Source organism: Corylus avellana, chromosome ca5 (genome assembly GCF_901000735.1).
Source record: "Corylus avellana chromosome ca5, CavTom2PMs-1.0".
Taxonomy (NCBI): domain Eukaryota; kingdom Viridiplantae; phylum Streptophyta; class Magnoliopsida; order Fagales; family Betulaceae; genus Corylus; species Corylus avellana.
Window position 1 is genome coordinate 3,511,622 of NC_081545.1, and position 22,583 is coordinate 3,534,204.

A 22,583-nucleotide genomic window follows, 5' to 3' on the forward strand; every position below is an offset into this window, starting at 1 on the left:
CCTTAAGCAGTTTCTCTACTTCCTCGGTGATAGCCATATTCCGCTCGGGAGCAAACTTCCTTCACTTCTGCCTTATTGGCTTTATACTTAGGTCCACGTTGAGTTGGTGGAGGATGGGTTGATCCCCGGCATATCTTCATGAGTCCATGCAAATACTTCTATATTTTCTTGGAGAAAAGTTACGAGAGAGTCTCGGATTCCTGAGGCGAGCTGTGTTCCTACCTTTACCACCTTTCCCTCCTCTAGCTTCATGTCCCCCAAGGACTCGGCAGGTTCTCCTTTTAGGGGATCTTTAGTTCGGCTACCCACTACGCCAACCGTTAAAGAAGCAGGCTCTAACTTCTTGAGGGAAATGTTATAACATTTCCTTGCTGCAGCTTGATCTCCTCTCAACTCTCCGACTCCTTCCTCAGTAGGAAATTTCATAATCAAATGGTAAGTTGAGGTCATAGCCTTCAACTTATTAAGGGACGGTCAACCAATAATCGCATTGTATGCTGACGGTCGGTCAATCACCAAGAAGTCTACCATAGTTGTGAACTGCCTAGGAGTTGTTCCCACTGTAACTGGGAAGGAGATGAGTCCCATCGGCTGGACTTGTTCCCCAGCAACCCTACTAACGGGGAGTCAAACGGTTGTATCCTATCTTGGTCAACGCCAATCTGTTTGAAGACCGGCCAGTACAAAATATCCGCTGAACTACCATTGTCTACCAAGACTCAGTGGATTTTATGGTTGGCAACCATTAAGGTAACTACTCATGCATCATCGTGGGGGAAGATTACCCCCCCAGCGTCCTCTTCAGAGAAGGATATAGCCATCACCTCTTTCTTTGCTACTTTTGAAGGTCTTCCTATCGATAGTACTTCTTCATTAGCCTTTGTCTTCCTCGCGTAGGCTTTTCTAGATGAACTAGAAACTCCTCCACCTGCCAGTCCTCCCGAAATGGTGTGGATCTCCCTTACAACATCCTGATGGCGAGGCTGATGGACTTCCCAATCCCGTCTCGGTTCCGCTTGCTGATCGTGCATCAATTCAACATACCGATCTTCTCTCGGCTTCTCTTCTCGGTTTCTGGGAGCTTCTCGGTTTCGCTCTAGTAACTGAGGCTCTTCATGCCTTCGTGGATTCCTCTCGCCTGCTAGGAATTTCACCAACTTCCCATTTCTGATGTGATTCTTAATCTCCTACCTCAAGCTTATGCACTCCTCGGTTAGATGACCATGGTCGCGATAGTACTCGCAATATTTCTGAGGATCACGTCTATTTGGGTCGCCTTTCAGCTTGCTTGGCCATTTGAAGGTCGGGTCCCTCCTTATCTCCATGAATACCTCAATCATACTAGTATTCAGTGGAGTGAACTTCATGCTTTGCAATTTCCGAGGTCCATCCTTGGGTATGATGTGACCACCTTCTCCGACTTCTTCACATTCTTCTCTTCCTTCTTTCTGATACTGGCCGGTGCTACCTTCCCCATATCACTTTTGGCTTCGATTTCTTCCCTCTGGTTCTTCATGAGAGCCTTGACGGTTTCTTCTTGATTAATATACTCATCAACCTTTTTCATGAACTGACTAAGAGTTACTAACTTAGTACTTTTTGACAGCTCAGCCATCAATGACCCTTCAGCCCTTACCCCGGGCATCAAAGCATCAAGTACTGTTTGCTCATTGGGATTTTCAATCATCAACTTTTCCTGGTTGAATCTGAGCATGAATTCTTTCAACGTTTCTTCCTTTCCCTAAACAAGGGACAGCAAATATGCTGGATTCTTCTTCCTCTTTCGGGTGGCCAAAAACTGACTTAAGAAGAGGCGCCCAAGAGTCTTGAAATCATCTATTGAATTGGCCGGAAGTTTGCCGAACCAATTTTTAGCTACTCCAGCTAAAGTTAGGGGAAAAGCCCTACATGAAATTGCATCTGGGATCCCATGAAGAATGAAATGTGCACGAAGACTTTCCCATGTGGTCCGTTGGATCCTCGATGCCATCATAGAGATTAACTCGGGGCATTTTGAATTTGTCAGGGAGAGGAAAATTCATGACTTGAGGAGTGAAGGGAAGATTTGTGTTTTCCATGAGTTCCCCAGCATTGGATTGATCTCCGCCATCAGCTATTTGACGAGCCATTTCTTCGCATTTCTTCTTAAGCTCCTACAAGTCAGCATTAACGTTGCTCTCGTTGTACCCTTCAGTATGACGGTCTTCCTGGCGGACAGACTGCTCCCTTCTAGATCTAGCATGACGAGACCTTTTGGGGTTTGCTCGCTGGCTACCTCTTTCGTTCTGAACAGTATTGGGATGGTTGGCTTGGACTGAACTTGCATCGTCTTCTTCATCAAAACCTCTGGGCCTCTTCCCCCTACGGATTTTAGCGTGTCTCTCCTCCTCACGCCTTTCTTCGTGCCTTCTCGCCCTCATTTCCTCCCGCTCTTGATCCCTTCAGCTATTTCGTCCTTCGGCGACCGTGAGTCTCGTGACAAGGTCTTCGTTCTGCTTCTTCAAAGCCTTCAAAGATTCAGTCATCTCCTTCATGAAATCAACCAACTCAGGAGGAGCTCCAGCAGCCCCTTGAGGTATGCCGGGCTGTCGCACAAATTGGGAGTGTGTATTCACCATACTGGAATAAATAAGAATTGATCAAATGAAACTTGAAGAATGAAATCAAGGTTCCCACAGACGGCGCCAAACTATTGATGCACAGTTTTCCGGGATGGTGACGTGGCACGCCTTGAGGTGGTGCGAACAGTTTCGTGGATGCTTCAGGCTACACACAAAAGAGAACAAATAGGATTAGAGCCCCCGGTAGTGTCCCGACGGGGGAGCTCCTATGCCTAAGTTAGAAAATGAGGAAAGAGTGTTTAAGCAATCAAAGTTTTCAAAGCCAAGATTGCGCTTACCTTTGATGGGAATCGAGAGCTGTATTTATAGGCATGGAGTACAATTTGTTTCCCGCACATCTTGGGATTCTTATCCCTAAATATCTGATATGCAGTTATTTTAATAAGAGAGGAATCGTGGGACGAAGTGATAAGGCCTTCGTTTGAATTAGATTGCCTTTTGAATTTGTATAGCAACTCATCCCACTTGTGCAGGGATGTTTGTGAAAGGCCTCTTTTGAATGTAGGATAATGTTTACTGGGATGAATTTGAATATTTGCATATCCTTAGTTGCAAAAGGACAGTTTCACCCTTGGCACTTGATTTGTTTGATTCCGAGAAGAAGCGTCTCGGAATTGACATTTGATACTTACAGAGAAGGTCTCGGACTCGGACTCCGAGACAACTCAGTTTATGAAGCCTCCTCGGGGAAAGCTCGTTCGAGGCCTTGTCGGGTTCTGCTTAGCTTAGGTCAGGTTTGGGGCCCATTGGGCTTTGACCGCAGATCCATGGTCTAACAGGGAGGATCTAGTATGGCCTGGTAGGTTATAGTTGCGATAAGAACAGACACAACAAGCAAATCATTTTGAGTTTGTGATGGTGACTTTTTCACTTCATTTGCTAACATTTTCCAAACTCTCCAAGGGTTCAGATGTGAAATTTCATGTAATAAGAGCTGTCAGAGAGTCTGGGGAGGCGGTGCCTCCCTCGCCAAGATTTGCCTGTGATGAGCTTGAGCAGTGTCAATGTCTTCAACTTCATGCACTCTTAAGACTCCTGCGCGCAGAAGCAAATCTCTAAGCATGAAATCAGTGGGTTGACCCACCATTTGTTGTATCACATCGGACACATCCAAAGCAGTAAAACCACTCTTGTTGGTCATATTCACACCGACTGCTTCACGATAGCTACCATCACCACCAAGTAGCAATTTCACGGTCTGTAACATTAAAGAATATAATGAGGCATGAATTAATTAATTTCTCATGCATTGTCTGCAACTAAAGCCTGCATAAAGCAACTACTCTAGAAAGGCAAACCATTTGATTAGGAAAACATTTTCAGACATATCCTAAGGGCTAAACAATCTTCTATTGGCATAATTAGACAAAGGAATTGAATCACATTGGATCCTACTTTTACCCGCAAATAGTATCAAAGATAAATTGACTTCAACAATTATATGATTCAAATTTGAACAGTTCACATCTTCTCCTAATTGTCTTTTCTCCTATATATACTAGATTGTAACTAAACATGTATACTGGTAGAGATATATATTCATCTAACTAACGGTTAATGAAGTCTATATAAATAACACTAAACATTAACAGCTTATGAATAAGCTGCCAAACATTTTAATTAATCCGGCAAATAATTCACAGATTTATGTTCCTTTGCTAATGAAGTTGTTCGAGGTGATGAGGTAGTTTGAGTTGAGTTATCTGAAACTGCTAAAGATCAGAATCTGAAGTTTCTGTTGTTTCTTGATCCTATGTTGTCGGTACCTTTGTCTTATTATCTTTTTCTACCGTCGTTATTTAAAAGGCGAAAAAATGGAAAAACATCGTGGATATGTTTATTAAAAAGATGGCATTAGTTACCTGACTCTGCTTCCTAGCAACTGCAAGGTGTAAGACAGTGTTGCCATCTTCATCCCCAGGCACTCATAATTTCAAGCTTGTTAAATTGCTTGAGTATGTCAACCATGGCTTTGAAGGCCTCCAATTCGTTATACTTCACAGCGAGGTGAAATGCAGTCTCGCCTTTTAAAGTCACGTCACCTATACTGTCAGGACAGAAGCCATGCAATTCCTTAATGACTTGAACCTGCCCAGTTATAGCAGCACAATGAAGAGAAGTCCTCTAATTAGCTTCAGTAGCTCCCTCACAAACTCTGTTTGCCCACCCATGGCTGCAATATGTAGGATAGTCTCAGGGTACACGGCCAGTGAATCTCTCTCCAGTAAGAGGGAGTCCGCCCCATGTAATCTTTGTAGCTCCATGGAGTTTCCATTAAGCGCTGCCGCCACCAACCTGGGATCCATCCCTCTAATCGAATCCACAAGCTTCAAAGGAAGAAACAAAAAATAATTAAAGCACTTGAATGAGGAACATGAACTTGAATGAGGAACATGTAAGATCTCCATATATATATATATATATATATATATATATATATATATATATATAGTGGCGAAAACTGATACAGGACTTTGAAGTCAAGGGAACAATGTAACGTTCCTTTGACTTCTGCAAATACATTTCTGCAAAAAGTCTCTAGACATTTTATTATAATTATGAAGGCCATAATAGTCCATCAGTTATGTGATGCAGCGTGGTATAATTAGTTTACGAAGACCAAAAAAAAAAATACACAAAAGTTACAATTCTTCTCAAAATTAAGAGACAATTATGAAATTGAGGCAAAATAGGAGAAAACTCCTTGAAAAACTCATCAGCTGACTGCTAAGGCCATCTTATTAATTAATTAAGCTTATATAAATTAAACCTAAATTCAAAACCCTAAAAATAATAATAATAAAATGAAATAAAAATACCATGCGGCCATAATAGTCCATCAGTTATTAATTTTTTTTTTTCCAAAAATACAAAATTGTAGCCCTCTTCATTAAGCTTCACCAAGTTTGTCTCAATCTAATGTCAATCAAAAGATATCATTTTTTTAACGGGTTTGATAAAACCACTCTTGCATCAGTACCTACATATATATTATTTTATTTTTGAAAAAAAAAAAATCAAAATTAGTCTATAATTTTTCTTGCAATTTAAATTTAATTCTCAAGTTTCCAATTTTGATCATTTGGGTTAATGATCATCCTGTTTGAAATTTGTCTTTTTAAAATTTTTTAATATGGCCTAGTTTTGTTTTCGGTGGAAAAGTTGGGCAATGTTTTCGGTGTAGAGCATCATATAAAGTGTGTTTTTCTTGGTCTAGGCATGCTAAAAGGTATGTTTTTTTTTTTTTTTTTTTTTTTTTTTTTTTTGACAATTTCTTGATATATATTAAAAAAACAAGGCAGAAATTTCTACATCACATTCAAGCAATATCATAGTATTAAGAGCATGTTTGGAAATGTGTTTGAGAAATAAAGCTTTTAAGTAAAAAAAAACGTTTTTTTTTTTGCAAAAACTTAAATTAAACTTTTACCGAAAGTACTGCATTTTGACATTTTTTAACTTTTTGGATCATTAAAAGTGTTTTCAATTTTTTTTTATCAAACGGATATTTTTTTTTCAAAAGATATTTTTACGTGTTAAACGCACTTTTAAACTCCTTAAACGCACACCTAAACATACCCTAAAAGTCAAGGACCATTTTCTTCAAGTTCTTCATACATGCTCGCGGCTTTCCCGCACGACCAGTAGATGCATGCACCACTATTGGCAATTAAGTGAAAGCACACAAAAGGTTCTATGCATTTAGATTCATCTATAGTTTTTAATTTCTTTTCACCATCTGATCTTGATGAGAATACTTTATATAAGGATCGATGTTGCACAAATTCAACCATTTGAGCCCTCCAAAAAATGTAAGATACCTCAGCATGGAACAACAATAAAAATAAGATCAAAATACTACATTTTTCTTAAAACTCAGAGTTAGAAATGTCATTTTTCTTCAACAACTCAAAATTCCTATTCTTTAAAGCCACTGTCCTCTCCGAACACCCTCTTGGTGCTCTTTATGTTAAAACAACTTTTAGAGAACGCCCTTGAACCGCTAGGGCTAGGGCTTGGTGGTGACGTTATTGAGGAAAAAGGAGATGGAAAACAAGGATAACTTGGTTTATATATGGTTGAAGTAGATCGACGAGCCTTGTTTGCAGGTCGTCCGGACGGTCCTCAACCCAAAAGCCTCGTTTGAAGTCCTTGTCCGGAGACCATTCGAACGCCTATGTTTATTTACGGTTTTTATGCGCGATGTAAATGATCGTCCAGACAGCGTTATGTTCCGTCTGGACGAATATCGTAGCTTCTTTAAAAAGAAAACTCTATATTATGTAAGCGAAAGTTGCTACAAACTAAGTGACCATTTGTACTCCATATGTGGCTTTCATTTGTTGAAAAATTGATAATGAAGAGAGAGAAAATAACACAAGGATTTATGAGTGGTTTGGTGTAAGACACATATGTCTACCACTCTGAATAGCCTTAAGAACTACATTGTACTAATTAACTTTTTTTTTTTTTTTTTTTTGGGCCTACAATGCATAGGTCTCTATTTATAGGGTTGCAAGTATATTAATTAAATCTCATTAATTTGATTACAATTGCAATATTTGATTACAATCGGCCCTTAAATAGGGAATATTTGATATCAAACTAATATTCATTAATTATACAAAATGTTAAAGTGATGATTACGTGATTAAATTTTTATTTATTTATTTATTAATTTTTAAGTTTTTGGGACAAGTTGTGAACTACAGCTAAAGATCCTAAATTCAAACATTAACTTCGTTATTTACTCTTTATTTCAATTAACTATTTTGCATGTTGAGCCTTACCTAGTTTGAGTTTGAATCCGAATAATTCTTGAAGTCACTTTTGTTTCATCTAGTGTCACTCTAAGAATAGTTGATCAAAATTTAATAATGATCAATTACAAGCCTAATTGTGATTTTAAAAACCACATCATTGTCGGAGTGACAAAAAAAAAAAAAAAACATTTTTTTTGACATGTCAGCACAAAAGGGCCGGGGGAGGGGGATTCGAACTAGTTAGTGACATACACTTCATTAGGCGTGATCCCAGCTGGTTAAGCTACCTCTTGAAGACAAAATTTTTTAACATTACTTGTTTGAGTTCACACATAAGAAATAATATTATAATATTATTTAAGTTTTTGAGGTAAATAATAATTTAGGCTCCGTTTACTTCGACGTAAAATGGTTTCCGTCGAAAAATATTTTTAGGGAAGTCATTTTTCCTAAAAATGTTTTCCACCGAAAACATTTTACGGTGTTTACCGCGCACACGGAAAATCAAATTTTTTTTAAAAAAATATTTTCATTTAATTATATTAACCTATAAAATATAATTTTTATTCAAAATATAAAAATATTAATATAAAATAATTTATGTTTGATTGTTAAAATTTGACAAAAACAATCAACCTATTTGAGAATATTTTTGGATTTTCTATTTTTTTAGAAAAAAAAAAATAGTGAAAGTACTGTATCTAAAAATGTCCATACATCAATATTATGAATATTCCACATCTAGGAAGATTGATACATATGAAAGGGCAAGTAAGTTACTTTCATCTTGCTTGAACAAAAAATTACCATGAATTCTAAAATTCAACCACAAATATTATAATATTTTGGCCAAAGAACTACCATCCAAGTTAATTAGTATCTTACTACATATCAATAATACGCAAATTCTAATTTCCATGATTTTTGAAGATGTTGTCCAACCAAAACTTTCTAAGCTTAGCATTCTTTACCAGAAATCCTCTTGCTACCTTCTCATCTCCATTCAAATGGTCGAATCTATCTACAAACAACATAAAAATGGAACCAGTTCAGCAACCAAGTGCTTCAAGGATGGACTTAAGGCCATCCCTTTCTAAGCAATGGGCCAGTTCATTAAAAAAAAACAAAAATAAAAAGCATGTCACAACATTAGACAGAAAATAAAGTATTGAAAAAAGAAAAAGGAGAAGAAAATAGAAGAAACAAGAAAAGAAAATAAAGCCATCCCTTTCAGCACATAACTCAAGCAATTTTTAGAATAGAAATACATGCATACAAATTATTTAACTTTATTCAAAGGAAGGCAGGAACTAAAAATCTGATACTGAAGTGTATTAAACATCAAAACATATCACTCATTGCATCACTTCAGCAACGATAGAATAAAAAGCTAGCCATCCAGCACACATGAACAGGAATAAGAACTAATTACAAGATAAAAGGCATAAACCGAGATATCAAACAATTAAGAAATGAAAATATATGCTTATAATAAAAATAAGATAATTAAAGTGAATTACAACACTCAAACATAGAAAAAAACAAATGCATAAAACAAACCATTCTTCATTGCATCGCTGCTGCGCGCACTTGGCCAACGACAGCTGCTGCTGCTGCTTGTCACTTCGGTCCATGGAGAGCAAGAAAATCCAGAGAGAAAAATGGTAAAAGAGAGAAAAAAGAGGACAGAGGTGGTGGTGGTGAGGTTGAGGGAGTGAACTGGGAGAGAGAGAAAGAGAGAGACAAAGACAGAGACCCAGTTGGTGATGTTGCTGTTGGTGAACTTCTTCTTTGGCCATTTTCGTCAAACAGTTGGTGTTCAAAGCCATGGATTGCAATTGTCCAAAGTAACTGGGCCTCTCTTGTGGGTCATACTCCCCTCTTTTTATGGCTTTTGATATCACAAGTAAAATGTTCATAATCTTCCATGGCAATGAAGATTTGCTGTAGACAATAATGATGGGTGTGTGCAACATACATTGACGTTCTGAAAAAGGTTTCAAGTAAACCACTTTTGCACGACTACAATTCTTTTTGGCTCCCTTTTTACATAAGAGGCAGAGGGGGCGTGATGAATTTTACTACAAACACGAACCAAAGTGGGCAAAACCACGAGAAATTCAAAACAATCATAGCCAAATTCAACCATAAACAGAGCTACGACATTTATTCTCTACTCTCTTCCCAATCGCATCCCATATTCTCTTCGCAGCCAGTCAGAGCAATTAAAGGCAAAAAGCAAGAAAAACAACAGCTACCCATCAAAAACCCCAAAACAACTCTAGAAGTTCTCATTTTCCAAAATCCACACCATAGACCCAAAACCCAATCCGTCCCAACTGATCGATATGAGAGTAAAACACAATCGATGATCTGAAATTTTCTTTCTCTAGATCGAAAAGCTTCAGACAAACAGAGAAAAAATCTTCAGAAAAAATTTTATCTTGAAAAGCTTTAGAAAAAAATCGCAGATCTGACACATTAATAGGGAAAGAAACCAAAATCAAAATGCTCCATGAATTCCAGTTGTCCAACAGAGAAAGAAACCAAAATCAAACCAAAATCAAAATGCTCCATGAATCGCTCCATACATACAATTCAACAAAGAAAGAGAGAGATGAGAGTACCTGCTTCGGGTTTGAAGAGCGAAGCTCGGCCGAGAGAGAGATGAGTTGTGCAGCCTGTGTGTGTTGAGCGGGAAGGTGAAGGAGAAGCTGCAGCTGTGCGTGAAGGTGAAGAGAAATCGTCGGGTTTTTTTTTGTTTTTTTCTAATCAGAATAGCTTCGAGCCGAGGAGGGAAAATGGTTTACGAAATTAAAAATTGTAAACCATTTTCCTGAAAATGTAAAGGTTTTTTGGTCAAATCGAAATCATTTTCGGTTTGACCACTATTTTACGTCGTAGTAAACACCGTAAAATACGAAAATTATTTTCTGAAAATCATTTTACGTCGAAGTAAACGGACAGAAAGTGAAAAAGAAAATGAGAAACAGAAACAATGAAGTAAGGATAAATATGACGACTCTCAAAATGCAAGAAGCATGTTGCTTATTCAAGCTCATTTATTCTTGTCATTCATGGTGACGAGTGCGGAACTTGGCATCATTTGTCCTGCACACTGGATCCCGTGAACGATTGACAATATCTGACAAAAATATGAGAATTTACTTGGGGATGAATGTAAAATTAATTTTGTAACATAAATTATAAATTGCTCTTTATGCTATAAAAAATAATTTAAATGTTTTCTAGGTAGAATAAAATAATAATTTAATTTTTACGGTCAAATTTCATCAAAACACTTTATAAATTTTGTTAGTATGCAGAATAAGCATCAATAAAATTATGACAGGCGTCGCTCTTAATAAAAATATATAAAACTTAAAAAAAAAAAAAAAAAAAATGAGTATGTATTATTGTAAGAGTAATGATATAAGGAGGATTAGAGTCCTCACAAATGTGATGTGACTTTTAAAATTACCAATAGATCAAAATTCAATAATGACCATCAATAGTAATTTTAAAAGCCATATCATATTTAAAAAAAAAAAAAAAAAAAAAAAAATCTAAGAGAACTATAGTCAACCTTATATCATTATTCTTTTTGTAGCATCGCCCCAAGAAAACCAAAATTTTTTGTTCCAAATACCATTGAAAACCTCTCTATTAGGCTCAAATTGCTTGCTAACACCTTCAATTTTTAGGGATGAGATCCCCTGCAACTAGGAGTCTAGGACCCTTCCTCTCGTTTTTGCCCTCTTTTTAGGTAGGAGTACGTGAGAAGTGTTTTTTTTTTTTTTTCTTTTTGAGGGTATTCTTTCATCTTCATTCCATAATTAATAAGAGATCCATAGCGTAAAGCTCTTACAGAGAAAACATAGCAAAAAACTATGAAAAATACAACATAGTAGATACACTGAAAATCTAACAATTAAAAACCTATCTACATCTTCCGGTCCAACCCATGTGCACACTTAATTTAAGGGACAGATCTACTCTGGGCAGACTAGATCTGAATACATGAGTAGGCCTAATTCCTAAAAAAATAAGTTTTATTAACCCGGCCGTGAGACAAACCCCTCACACCGAAACTATTCATCCTCAGCGTAAAGGCCAAGATAACACAACAAAACAAAGAAAACCAACATCAATGGCAAGATCCAGCAAAGGAAACCCCACGCGTGAGATCCACACGATCCATACTCCGGCTTGCACGAACCACATCTAGCATGTGCCAAAAGAAGAGAGAAAAAGTATGTTGCCTACTGGGCATATTGGCACTAGGAAGAAGCGTGTAGTGGTACGTACGGGCTTAGGTCAGCGGCAAAAGAGTAGATCAGCAACACAAGAGCCGATCTAAGTTTCCCAACAAAATCTCGATAAAACCCAAGCGTGAGGAGAAGCCAAAAGACGAGGTAAAAGGGACAGTTGCTGTTGTTGCTGAATCTAGACGATGCTGTTGTTTCTATCTATATCTTTGCAAAGCTGAACATAGCAAAGGAGCTTAAACAAGTCCTTTTTTTTTTTTCTTTTTTTTTTTTATTCATAAAAGGACTTTAAGGCTATGTTTTGAAAACGTGATTTTTAAAAACACAATTAAGCGTTTGGCAAAATCATTGCTTGGCCTATAAAATTGCAGTTTATTATTTAAAATTGTGTATTTTTAAAAAAATATCTCCTTACATGCGATTTGAAAACGCACAAAATTTACATTTTCAAAATTACAATTTCTTAATAACGCAATACCAAACAATTCAATTTCTGTAATTTAATTTAAAATTAAGCTTTTTGTTTATAAAATCTTAATGCTAAAGGCACCCTCAATTATAGACGGTGACTTAATAAGACTGAAAAACTTTCTTGGTCAACTCTCTTTCTTATGGCTTAGCTTGTTTTGCTCTTTTTGGGCCCACTTGACAGTTCTCTTTTGTTCATGCGCCACTTCTTTATCCGGTCCATTCTTTCACAAAGAAAACAAATTTTCTTGTTTTTTCTCCACAGTGATTTACACTTTCTTTCACGCACAGCCACAATTAACATGATCGTTTGCTTTGTTCTTTCCTCTCTTTTTTTTCTTGGTTTTATTATTTAATTCCCACTTACTTGAATTAGTATATTATTTAATCTCATGTTTAATGATTAAATAATATTTTTCAATTAAATACCATAAAGAAATTAAGTACATTTAAGCTATCATCGATAGGTCAACTATAATTCGATCTATTTAATTAAACGAGTCAAATCTCGCAACTTTAATCTATCAATTTTATCTTGAGCTCATGTCGAGTTTGTAAGTCGTGTAAAAATTAATTAGCCCAACTTTTTAGCACGCCTACCTTTAAATGTGTTGTTCGAAAAGAAGAAGACTCCAGCCGGAACAAGTAAAAATTTTGGTAATTGGAACAACCCATGTTAATAAGAAAAGAGAAATGTTACTCACACTTCTACTCCCACACTTCAAAATACACATTTTATGACATGGTAGTGAAAATCACCATTAGATTTTGAATCTCATAATTATTTTCACTGTCACATAAGAAAATGTACACTAAAAAATATATGAGAGAATGTGTATAGCTTTTCTCAATTGAGTGATTGCTTGTAAACTTTCATTTTATTTAATATAATGGTAGAAGTTGAGACTCTGAAATAAACTTGCAGTCCATTGATCGAAACAAGTTAGTTTGCGAAGAAAAATGCTTCATTTTCTCGTTTGATCGTTTTTTCATCTTCTTTTTTTTTTTTAAATTAGCATTGGATCTATCTGTGGAGTCATGAGTCCTACACATGAGTCTCATATATCCGATATAATTTTTTAAAAAAATTTAAAAATATATATATATATATATATATATATGTGTGTGTGTGAATCGGGAGGACTCTTCGGTCTTATATCTTGAACAGGAAAATCTGTGTGTGTGTGTGTGTGTGTGTGAATCGGGAGGACTCTTCGGTCTTATATCTTGAACAGGAAAATCTCTTTAATGAAAGGACTTTAACATGGCCTAGTTTTGCTTTTGGTGGAAAAGTCGTGCTAGGTTTGTCCGTTTGATCAAAATCGCGAACTTTTTAGGACGCAGCCGTGTTATTTTTTATTTTTTATTATTTTTTTTTTCGGGGGGTGGGGGTGAGGAATGGGCCATATTTGTTAAATATTCACAAATTGTCGAAGAAGAAGACACCCTTCTTAGGTCGACGCGTACGCAATCACATGGCTAACTTTTGCTTAATTTCTATAGAAAAGTTGGCCACGTTTGTTAAATATCTCCAAATTGTCCCTCCAAAAGAAAACACTTATTTTTATAAATTCATTATCAAATGAAACATTTGTGTTATTTTCTCCCTTTCACGTGTCATGAAGATCTTCCAAAAAGGATCAACGATCTCTTCCGTTTAAAGATAAAATTCTCATCTACCACGTAAAACTGATCAAACCACCATCATCAAGAGAATTTAATAAAATATTGTCTACCCTAAGAAAATTCACAAAACTAATTTCTCCGATCCTAAACCCTTCAAATTTAGAGCTTTCATCAAACACGTGATAGTTATTATTTTCTTCAATAACATTTTCAATATTGACCACAAAAGTTACCTCCTTCAATAAATCATCTTCGTGAGGATATATATTATAGATTGCTCGAGAGACCCAATCTACAAAAAATCTTCCTTAATAAATTTATCTTCCCCCACCACAGTAGATGGATTTGGTAGATGAGCTTAAGACATGCTAATAATAGTCAAGGATGTGAGGGTGCCAGAAAATTCTAGAAACTCAACTCTGAAGTCTAAATCTTCATGTTGTTCATCCCAAACATATTGTTTCTAAACCATAATAGGATTGTGATACGAGTTCTCAAAATTGGATTCTGATTATGATCGACAATATTGCTATACATCTCCACATTTTGCGCCACTAGACGCTGGGTTAACTCTACACCCTTCCTCCACAAATCTTCAATTATCACATCTTGTACATTGCGTTCTTGGTAAGGGACTTCTTCATTCATAACATGTACAAGCCGACTACGACCACGACCACGACCACCTGCCATGAAAACTGATGAAAAAAAAATCACCCCAAGAAGACGCTAAGCTTTGATACCAACTAATGTCGAGAAGAATTAGGTTGTTATGAAAGTGTATAATAGTAGCAAAAACTAAGAATTTAATATTAAAAAGGGAATTCAAGAAGAGAAAAAATAACAAATAGGGAAAAGAAATACCCTAATTACCCCAAATAAACAAATAGATAAATAATTCTGAAATACTGTAATAACCTGCTTGGGACCTGCTCGGGACTCACATGGGACTTGACCGGGACTAGCCCGGGACTTGACCAGGACCCGCCCGGACCTGACTGGACACTGCCGGGACCTGATCGGGACCCGCTCGGCCCGACCGAACCTGCCTAGGACCTGCTCGGGACTTGACCGGGATTCGCCCAAGGCCTCTCCGGGACTTGATCAGGACCCTACCGGACCTGCACGGGACCCGCCCGGGACTTGCCTAGGACCCGAACGAACTTGCCTGGGACCTACCCGGGCGAGTTTCGGTCAAGTACCGGGCGGGTCCCGAGCAAGTCTGGTCGAGTCCTGGACGGGTCCAGATCAGATCCTAGCAGGGTCTTGGGCGAGTCCGGTCAAGTGTCGGGCGGGTCCCAATCAAGTCCCAGGCAAATGCCGGGGGGACGGGGGGTCTTGGGCAGGTCCCAGTCAAGTCTGGGGCGGGTCCCAGGCAGATCCAGTCGAGTCCTAGTCAAGTCCTGGCGGGGTCGCGGGCAAGTCCAGGTCAAGTCCCGGTCTGGTCCCAGCGAGGTCACGGACAGGTCCTGGTCAAGTCCAGTGCGGGTATTTTTATATTTTATTAAATTATTGTATATTGGTATTTTTATGTTGTGAATAAAAATTACATTTTATATGTTAATATGATTAAATGAAAATATAAAAAATATTTGTGATTTTCCGTGTGAGCTCCAAACGCAGAAAAATATTTTCATCGTAAAATATTTTCATGTAAAATGACTTCCCTGAAAATATTTTATGATAAAAAATATTTTACGCTAAAACAAACGAAGCCTTAAAAAACTTAAATTAAGGGGCTAAGGTTTGATCAGTATTCTCCAAGAAAAATATTTGGTGAAAAAAAATATATAAAAATACAAAAATATCCTTAAACTTGGGGACAAAGTAAAATACCAAGTATATTTTATACTGCAGCATCAGGTTCTCTATCATTAGATTCTTCTTTTTCTAATTTCTTTGGACCACTTGTGGACTAACCAGAAGCCCAAGCGAACGAAGTCGATCAAGACGATTATTCCTATTATTGTCATCCCCCAACGTGCAGTAGTGAAACTAGTAGGTCCAATCAACAAAAGCCCACAAAGATAACTTGCAGCCAAACAATGCACAACGATCCCCAGCAATGCTTTGAGTGGAAACTTATCCGTAGCCAATATAATCACTGCAAACGATACAAAAAATCCAATAGAGTTTGGAAGCATGAATGGAATGAATTCATGTAAATTGGCTGATAGTAATCATCGCCGCTGTAAACGCCATTGGGAGGACTTACTATGGCTTGGTAGGTCATAGTTGCGATAAGTACAGCCACAACCAGCAAAGCGTTTCCTCTTCAATTAATCTTTGCAGTTCAATGACGTTTCCATTAAGCGATGCCTCCACCAACCTGGGATCCATCCCTCTAATGGAAATAAGTCAATCAACAATCTTCAAATGAAGAAACAAAAAATAGATAGTTGTAGCGAAAACTGGCACTAGACCTTGTCCCATCCCACAATATTTATTTAAATATACACTACAAGAAATTTGCTCATTAGCGGCGACCCAAAGTCGCCGCTAATGAGCAAAACGTCGCCGCTATTGATCAATAGCGGCGACCCTTGGCCGCTATTCAGTTGCTGGTATTAATCCGCCACTGATGATCAATAGCGGCAACATCTGGGGTCGCCGCTATTGATGGGTCAATAGCGGCGACTTTTAGTCGCCGCTAATGACTTTTTTTGTTGCCGCAAAAAAAGCTTGAAATGGGCCGAGTGTCGCCGCTGATGATGGTCAATAGCGGCGACCATCTGGGTCGCTGCTATTGACTATCAACAGCGGCGACCTAGATGTCGCCGCTACTGACTATCAATAGCGGCGACCTAGATAGTCTAGTGTCTTTAGGAAGAAGCCTTTATTCAGAGACTGTTTACACAGTGAGTGAGTACCTAGGATGAGATCCTTTAAGACTTCACCTAGTGAGTGATTATGAGTTTAGTTTGTGTGTCATAATGTGGAGATCTACATCTTCTGTTAGCTCTAATTCCAGTTTGCCACAGAACGTGGTTAACTATGAAAATATTTTGGTTGATGGTGATAATGACTTCAGTAAGTGGAACATTCCCAAGCTGGACGCTAGGGATGTTTACAATACTACTTGGTTTCACCTCCCCCTCATCCCCTGCATCTCTATGCATACTGCGCTTCCACCCCTCCCCCTCCTTGGTAAGGTCGCCGCTATTGATAGTCAGTAGCGGCGACATCTAGGTCGCCGCTATTGATAATCGTCAGAATAAAAAAATCATTAGCGGCGACCTTGAGGTCGCCGCTAATGATATTTAAAAAAAAAAAAAAAAAAAAAAAAACAAACCTGCTTAAAATAGATGTTATTATATAATAGTTATGAGAATTACATCAAGCCTATTTATAGTCAAATCGCTCGAGATAACTAAAGTTAATTGGTGCAAGCATTGCATATATATGAAAGGACAAGTGGATTCAAGGATTCACTTCTTATCATGAAACAAAAAGTGAAAGAGAGAAACAATAACACAAAATAATGACATATTGGGGACATCCGGACAATAAGGTTATAATCAAAAATAAACTCATGCCAAGTCAATCAAACTAAACTACCCAATCCAAGGCTTGCCTTTGAATTGTGGACCCTAAGAGCAACAAACCTTACATATATTGAAGGGTTTGAGTCCTCACCTATGAGCACAAACTATGTCCAAAAAAAAAATAAAAGACTTCATCTCATCAAGCAAAGGAATAATAGCTAAACCATTAAAACAAGTTGGTGCAAGCATTGCATATGGAAGGACAAGTGGATTCAAGGATTCACTTCTTATCATGAAACAAAAAGTGAAAAGAGGGAAACAACAACACAAAATAATGACATGTTGGGGACGTTCGGACAATAAGGTTATAATCAAAAGCAAACTCATCCCAAGTCAATCAAACTAAACCACCCAATCCAAGGCTTGCCTTTGAATTGTGGACCCTAAGAGCAACAAACCTTACATATATTGAAGGGTTTGAGTCCTCACCTATGAGCACAAACTATGTCCAAAAAAAAAAAAAGGACTTCATCTCATCAAGCAAAGGAATAATAGCTAAACCATTAAAACAAGTTGGTGCAAGCATTGCATATGGAAGTGACTCTCCACCAATTCAATATGACGAAAATATCGATTTGCACAATCACAACATGGACACCTCATAATACTATTTACATCCACACATGGACGCGCCATTGTAAGGAATTCTTCAAGTCCTTTTAGATATCGATCTGAACATCGAATAGGTTCTTGCATCCAACTCTTATCCATCTCGATGTCACTATCACAAGTTACTCCTTCCCTACATTTAATCACAAGCGTGTTTAGAGAAGATAAACGTTACCTCTATAATATGGAACTATTCAACTTGGAACTATTTACCAACATCTAAGATACATAAGGGTTATGACATTAAAGAGGCGTGCTGAAGATGTCTTTTTGGAAGTCATGTCTTTGTTCTTTTGGGATTAAAGTCAATAATTGATTAAGGTGAAGCTACCTCTTACAGATGGCAATGAAGGGCCTTAGTGGACTATGGACATTGGACTATAATCCAAGGAGTGGCAATTACAAGGTTGGTGATGTACGTCACCAAATGTACATCACCAACTCTTTAAGGCAAGCAAATGACATACCTTTGACCCCATGTCCCATATAGGCTTTTGGGATATAGGCTATACCATCATATTGGAGTATTAAAATATTAAATGATAAAATATCTTGTTAATCATCTAAATATCATTAGAAACCTTTTGGATATTTATTGGGTAGAGAGATGTTGTAATAATGCTTTAAAAGAGCATTGCTTGTTAATGTGTTATGGAGGTATTTTTTTTTTATTTTTGGTTGGAAAAAGTGTTTTGTATTTGAGTTGTTCGTAAATGTTTCCGGTTTGAGAAGAGAAAACAAAAACATTCAAAAGATTTCAAACAAATGAACTTCCTTAGCAATGTTCTCCATCAAATCCGGAATTTGATGGAGAACATTATTTTGTTTCTTGTTTTCTATTTATGTCATCGTGTCTCGCTAAAACATTATTGTGAGAATGAAAAAGAAAGTATTTTCTTCAATTGAGTCAGTACATTTTTTTTTTTTTTTTTACAGGGAGTCGGTAAATGTTCATTGCATCTAAATCCAACCTGAATTACATTAACTGTCTGAACAAACATGCATAAACTTAAACTTTTCATTAATTTGATTTGCTTTTCAAAATTTGTTCACAAACAAATCGAACTAGATTTTTAGGTTTATCAAACATTCACTTTAAATTATACGTTATAATTGATTATGATTATCTTTTTTTTTTAATTTATTTTCTAGTTTTACCCTCAGTGAAATTAATTATGCCAGCCACTAGATGATGATCCCAATAAATTTCCATTTGAAAAAAAATGAAACTTACAACTAAACTATCATTAATACTACTAAGGATCAAGAATATTGGGAACATTAAAGTGTCACCAAATTTAGGAAAGCAATTTATGAAAAGAAGCAGAATAAATAAATAACTGGCTACAAAGGATACGGCCAGCCAGACAGTCAGTACTTGAGGTGAAAAAAAGAAAGAAAAAAAGTGAGTTGAAGAAATTTACATCATGTTGATCATCAATTACAAAATACCTTACCTTGACCAATACAATCCAAACACATATATATGTAGGAAAAATCCAATTTATGAGGGTCCAAAAATGTGAATCTAGATGGTTTGATCAGTTTCAAACTTAGCAGTATATATATAGTACATGAAAATGATTTTTATAAATAGACAAAAACCATTGAATGACAACATGGGTCCCATGTCCTATTATTTGAACCACTATTATATATGGAAAACACATGTGGGTTATGATTAATCTTAATTAACTTAATTAATGCATATGGTTTTCAGGAATTTGGGGGTTGTTCGACCTCCCCAAACTGTTTTTTTTTTTTTTTTTTTGATGAATAAGCAACTTTATAGATCAAAACAAGAACCAATTACACATCAACACCTAAAACAAACATGGCAAAGCAGGCTGAAAACAGCCTACGCAGAGGCCAAAAACCAGAACTACACTAAAGATTACATCTGATAGTGTGCAAAATGTCATGGATAAATTAATAAGAAACAGAGGAAGAAATACTGCAGCAAATATGACAGATACAATTTAAACGATTTGAGAGAGTGAGAGAGAGAAATGAGGGAAAGCTACATACTTTGATGCTGCTAAAACAAAATTAGACTCAAAAACCTTCAAGACCAAAAATTTCTAAAATGCAGGACCCATGATTTGTATACAAGTCAGCTGATCCTTTGGTATGGATCTTAGATATATATAGTTAAAAGCAATGCCTGAAGACTACTTAAGAATCTGCACATATATAAAATTGTTAAGGGAACCCTTTGAAGTTGTTTATTTTGATGGATTTTTTTTTTCTTTTTTGTTAAAACATTATACATGCACAGAATCACAAATCTTAAACTTAACAACGAATTATTCATAGGAAAAACTAAGGTGAGGAGAAAATTAAACATAAGTTACAACCTAGAATCTCAATAATCAATATATCTTCGTAAAGCTGTGCTATAGTATTTTTGTGTGAATGTGCGTGCTTATGTGAATGTAGATATGTGTGTGAAACACATCCCAACCAATTATTATGTCTATGTCATATTGCCACAACAAATGAAGAGGTTATATATATGTTGGTTTTATGCAATACACCACAACAAATATAGGAGCCTACTCTCGGAGGACCATTAGAGTCTATGAGGTTGCTCAATACAATACATAAGCACCAATTTTGGAAAAACCTGTATTCTCAGTGAAACATGTGAATATGGCATAGAGCATAACTTAAAAATATTAGATAGGAATTAAAAGAAATAAATTTTAGATGGGAATGAACAACTGTAACAGAAGGCTCCTAGAGCATATAAAATGGGATTAAGTAACACATGATAATTGTAGACACATACATAGAATATTAAGATGAATTGGAAGATAAATTTATGATAGCCATTTTGCAAGCACATTAAGCAGAAGTACCTGGTGTCCAAGGCAAAAACCCAAAATAGGGATATCCCAGCACTCAAGCAGCAAATGAAGACATATTCCTGTAGGGTTGAAATAGTGTCTAAACATTTCAACAACAAAGAAGCAAAAAGAAGCATTTTTTTTTAAAAAAAAAACAGAGTAGTCTCACATGAAAAGGTATTAATGTAATATTAACAAGAAACCAAATAAGGGTTCATACCGGAGAGAGGTACGCCAGAGAGATAGCAACCGGAGAGAGTTGAGTGCGCCGGAGAGAGAAACGTGTGCCGCGTCGGAGTGAGAGAGAGAGAGAGAGAGAGAGTGAGAGTGAGGGAATGATGAGGGGTGTGGGACTTTGGGGTTACGGATTAGGGATTTGGGTCAAACAAAATGGTCCAAAAATTTACAGAAAACATAACAAATGGATGAAAATTTCAGAAATTAGTGCCAATTTCAGAGATGGCGCTAATTTTATTTTTCACAATCAATAGCAGCGACTATAATCGCCGCTATTGATCTCAAATAGCGGCGACCCAATATGTCGCCGCTATTTGGGGTATTTTTTTTTCAAAAAAAAAATTATATTTACAATTTTTTAATTTTTATTTATTTTTTTTTTTGTTTTTTTTTTTAATTTTTCTCTTGTCATATGTTTTTATTATTATAATATTAACTAAAAATTTCCGTTTAATAAATTTTTATGATAAAGATCAACCTTCAATTGTATCCAGTTTGATCTATTAATTGATCATATCACGATCAATCGAACTAATTCACTAGGATCGATCGGATGTTTGTTTTTTTAATTTTTCTCTTGTAATATGTTTTTATTATTATAGTATTAACTAAATATTTCCATTTAATAAATTTTTATGATAAAGATCATTAAGTTGATATTTATCTTATAATTAATTATAAAATAATACAAAATCCAAAGATAATACAAGATCAATATAACTAAGGCACTAAGATAATATAAAAAGCTTACAGTTCAATTGAATATTCGATTGAACCATCAATTGTATCCAGTTTGATCTATCAATTGATCATATCACGATCAATTGAATTAATTCACTAGGATCGATCGGATGTTTGATCAAATATTTAATCCTATCACGATCAATCAAACTAATTCATTATGATCGATCGGATGTTTAATCGATCATTTGATCCTATCACGATCAATCGAACTAATTTACAAGGATCGATCAGATGTTTGACCGATCATTTGATCCTATCACAATCAATTGAATTAATTCCTTAGGATCGATCAGATGTTTGATCGATCGTTTGATCCTATCACGATCAATCGAGCTAATTTACCTGGATCGATCGAATATTTGATCGATCATTTTATCCTACCACGATCAATCTAACTAATTCATTAGGAGCGATCGGATGTTTGATCAATCATTTGATCCTATCACGATCAATCGAACTAATTTACAAGGATCGATCAGATGTTTGACCGATCATTTGATCTTATCACAATCAATTGAATTAATTCCTTAGGATCGATCAGATGTTTGATCGATCGTTTGATCCTATCACGATCAATCGAGCTAATTTACCTGGATCGATCGAATGTTTGATCGATCATTTTATCATACCACGATCAATCTAACTAATTCATTAGGAGCGATTGGATGTTTGATCAATCATTTGATCCTATCACGATCAATCGAATTAATTCAGTAGGATCAATCGGATGTTTGATCGATAATTAGATCCTATCACGATCAATCGAACTAATTTATTTAAATCGATCGGATGTTTGATCGAACATTTGATCCTATCACAATCAATCGAACTAATTCAGTAAGATCAATCGGAT

General features: G+C 36.4%; 2 long non-coding RNA genes across 2 annotated transcripts; both read right to left on the minus strand.

The window, feature by feature from the left end:
- Nucleotides 1-8,146: 8,146 nt before the first annotated feature.
- Nucleotides 8,147-10,146, minus strand: LOC132183149 (uncharacterized). The gene is made up of 2 exons (XR_009440368.1): nucleotides 10,012-10,146; nucleotides 8,147-8,405 (listed from the first exon to the last, which is right to left on the minus strand). It is a non-coding gene; the product is annotated as an uncharacterized LOC132183149 (long non-coding RNA).
- A 7,623-nt stretch (nucleotides 10,147-17,769) lies between these two features.
- On the minus strand, nucleotides 17,770-21,103 carry LOC132183264 (uncharacterized). Its single transcript, XR_009440388.1, has 3 exons — nucleotides 20,970-21,103; nucleotides 20,762-20,829; nucleotides 17,770-18,033 (listed from the first exon to the last, which is right to left on the minus strand). It is a non-coding gene; the product is annotated as an uncharacterized LOC132183264 (long non-coding RNA).
- Nucleotides 21,104-22,583: the final 1,480 nt, after the last annotated feature.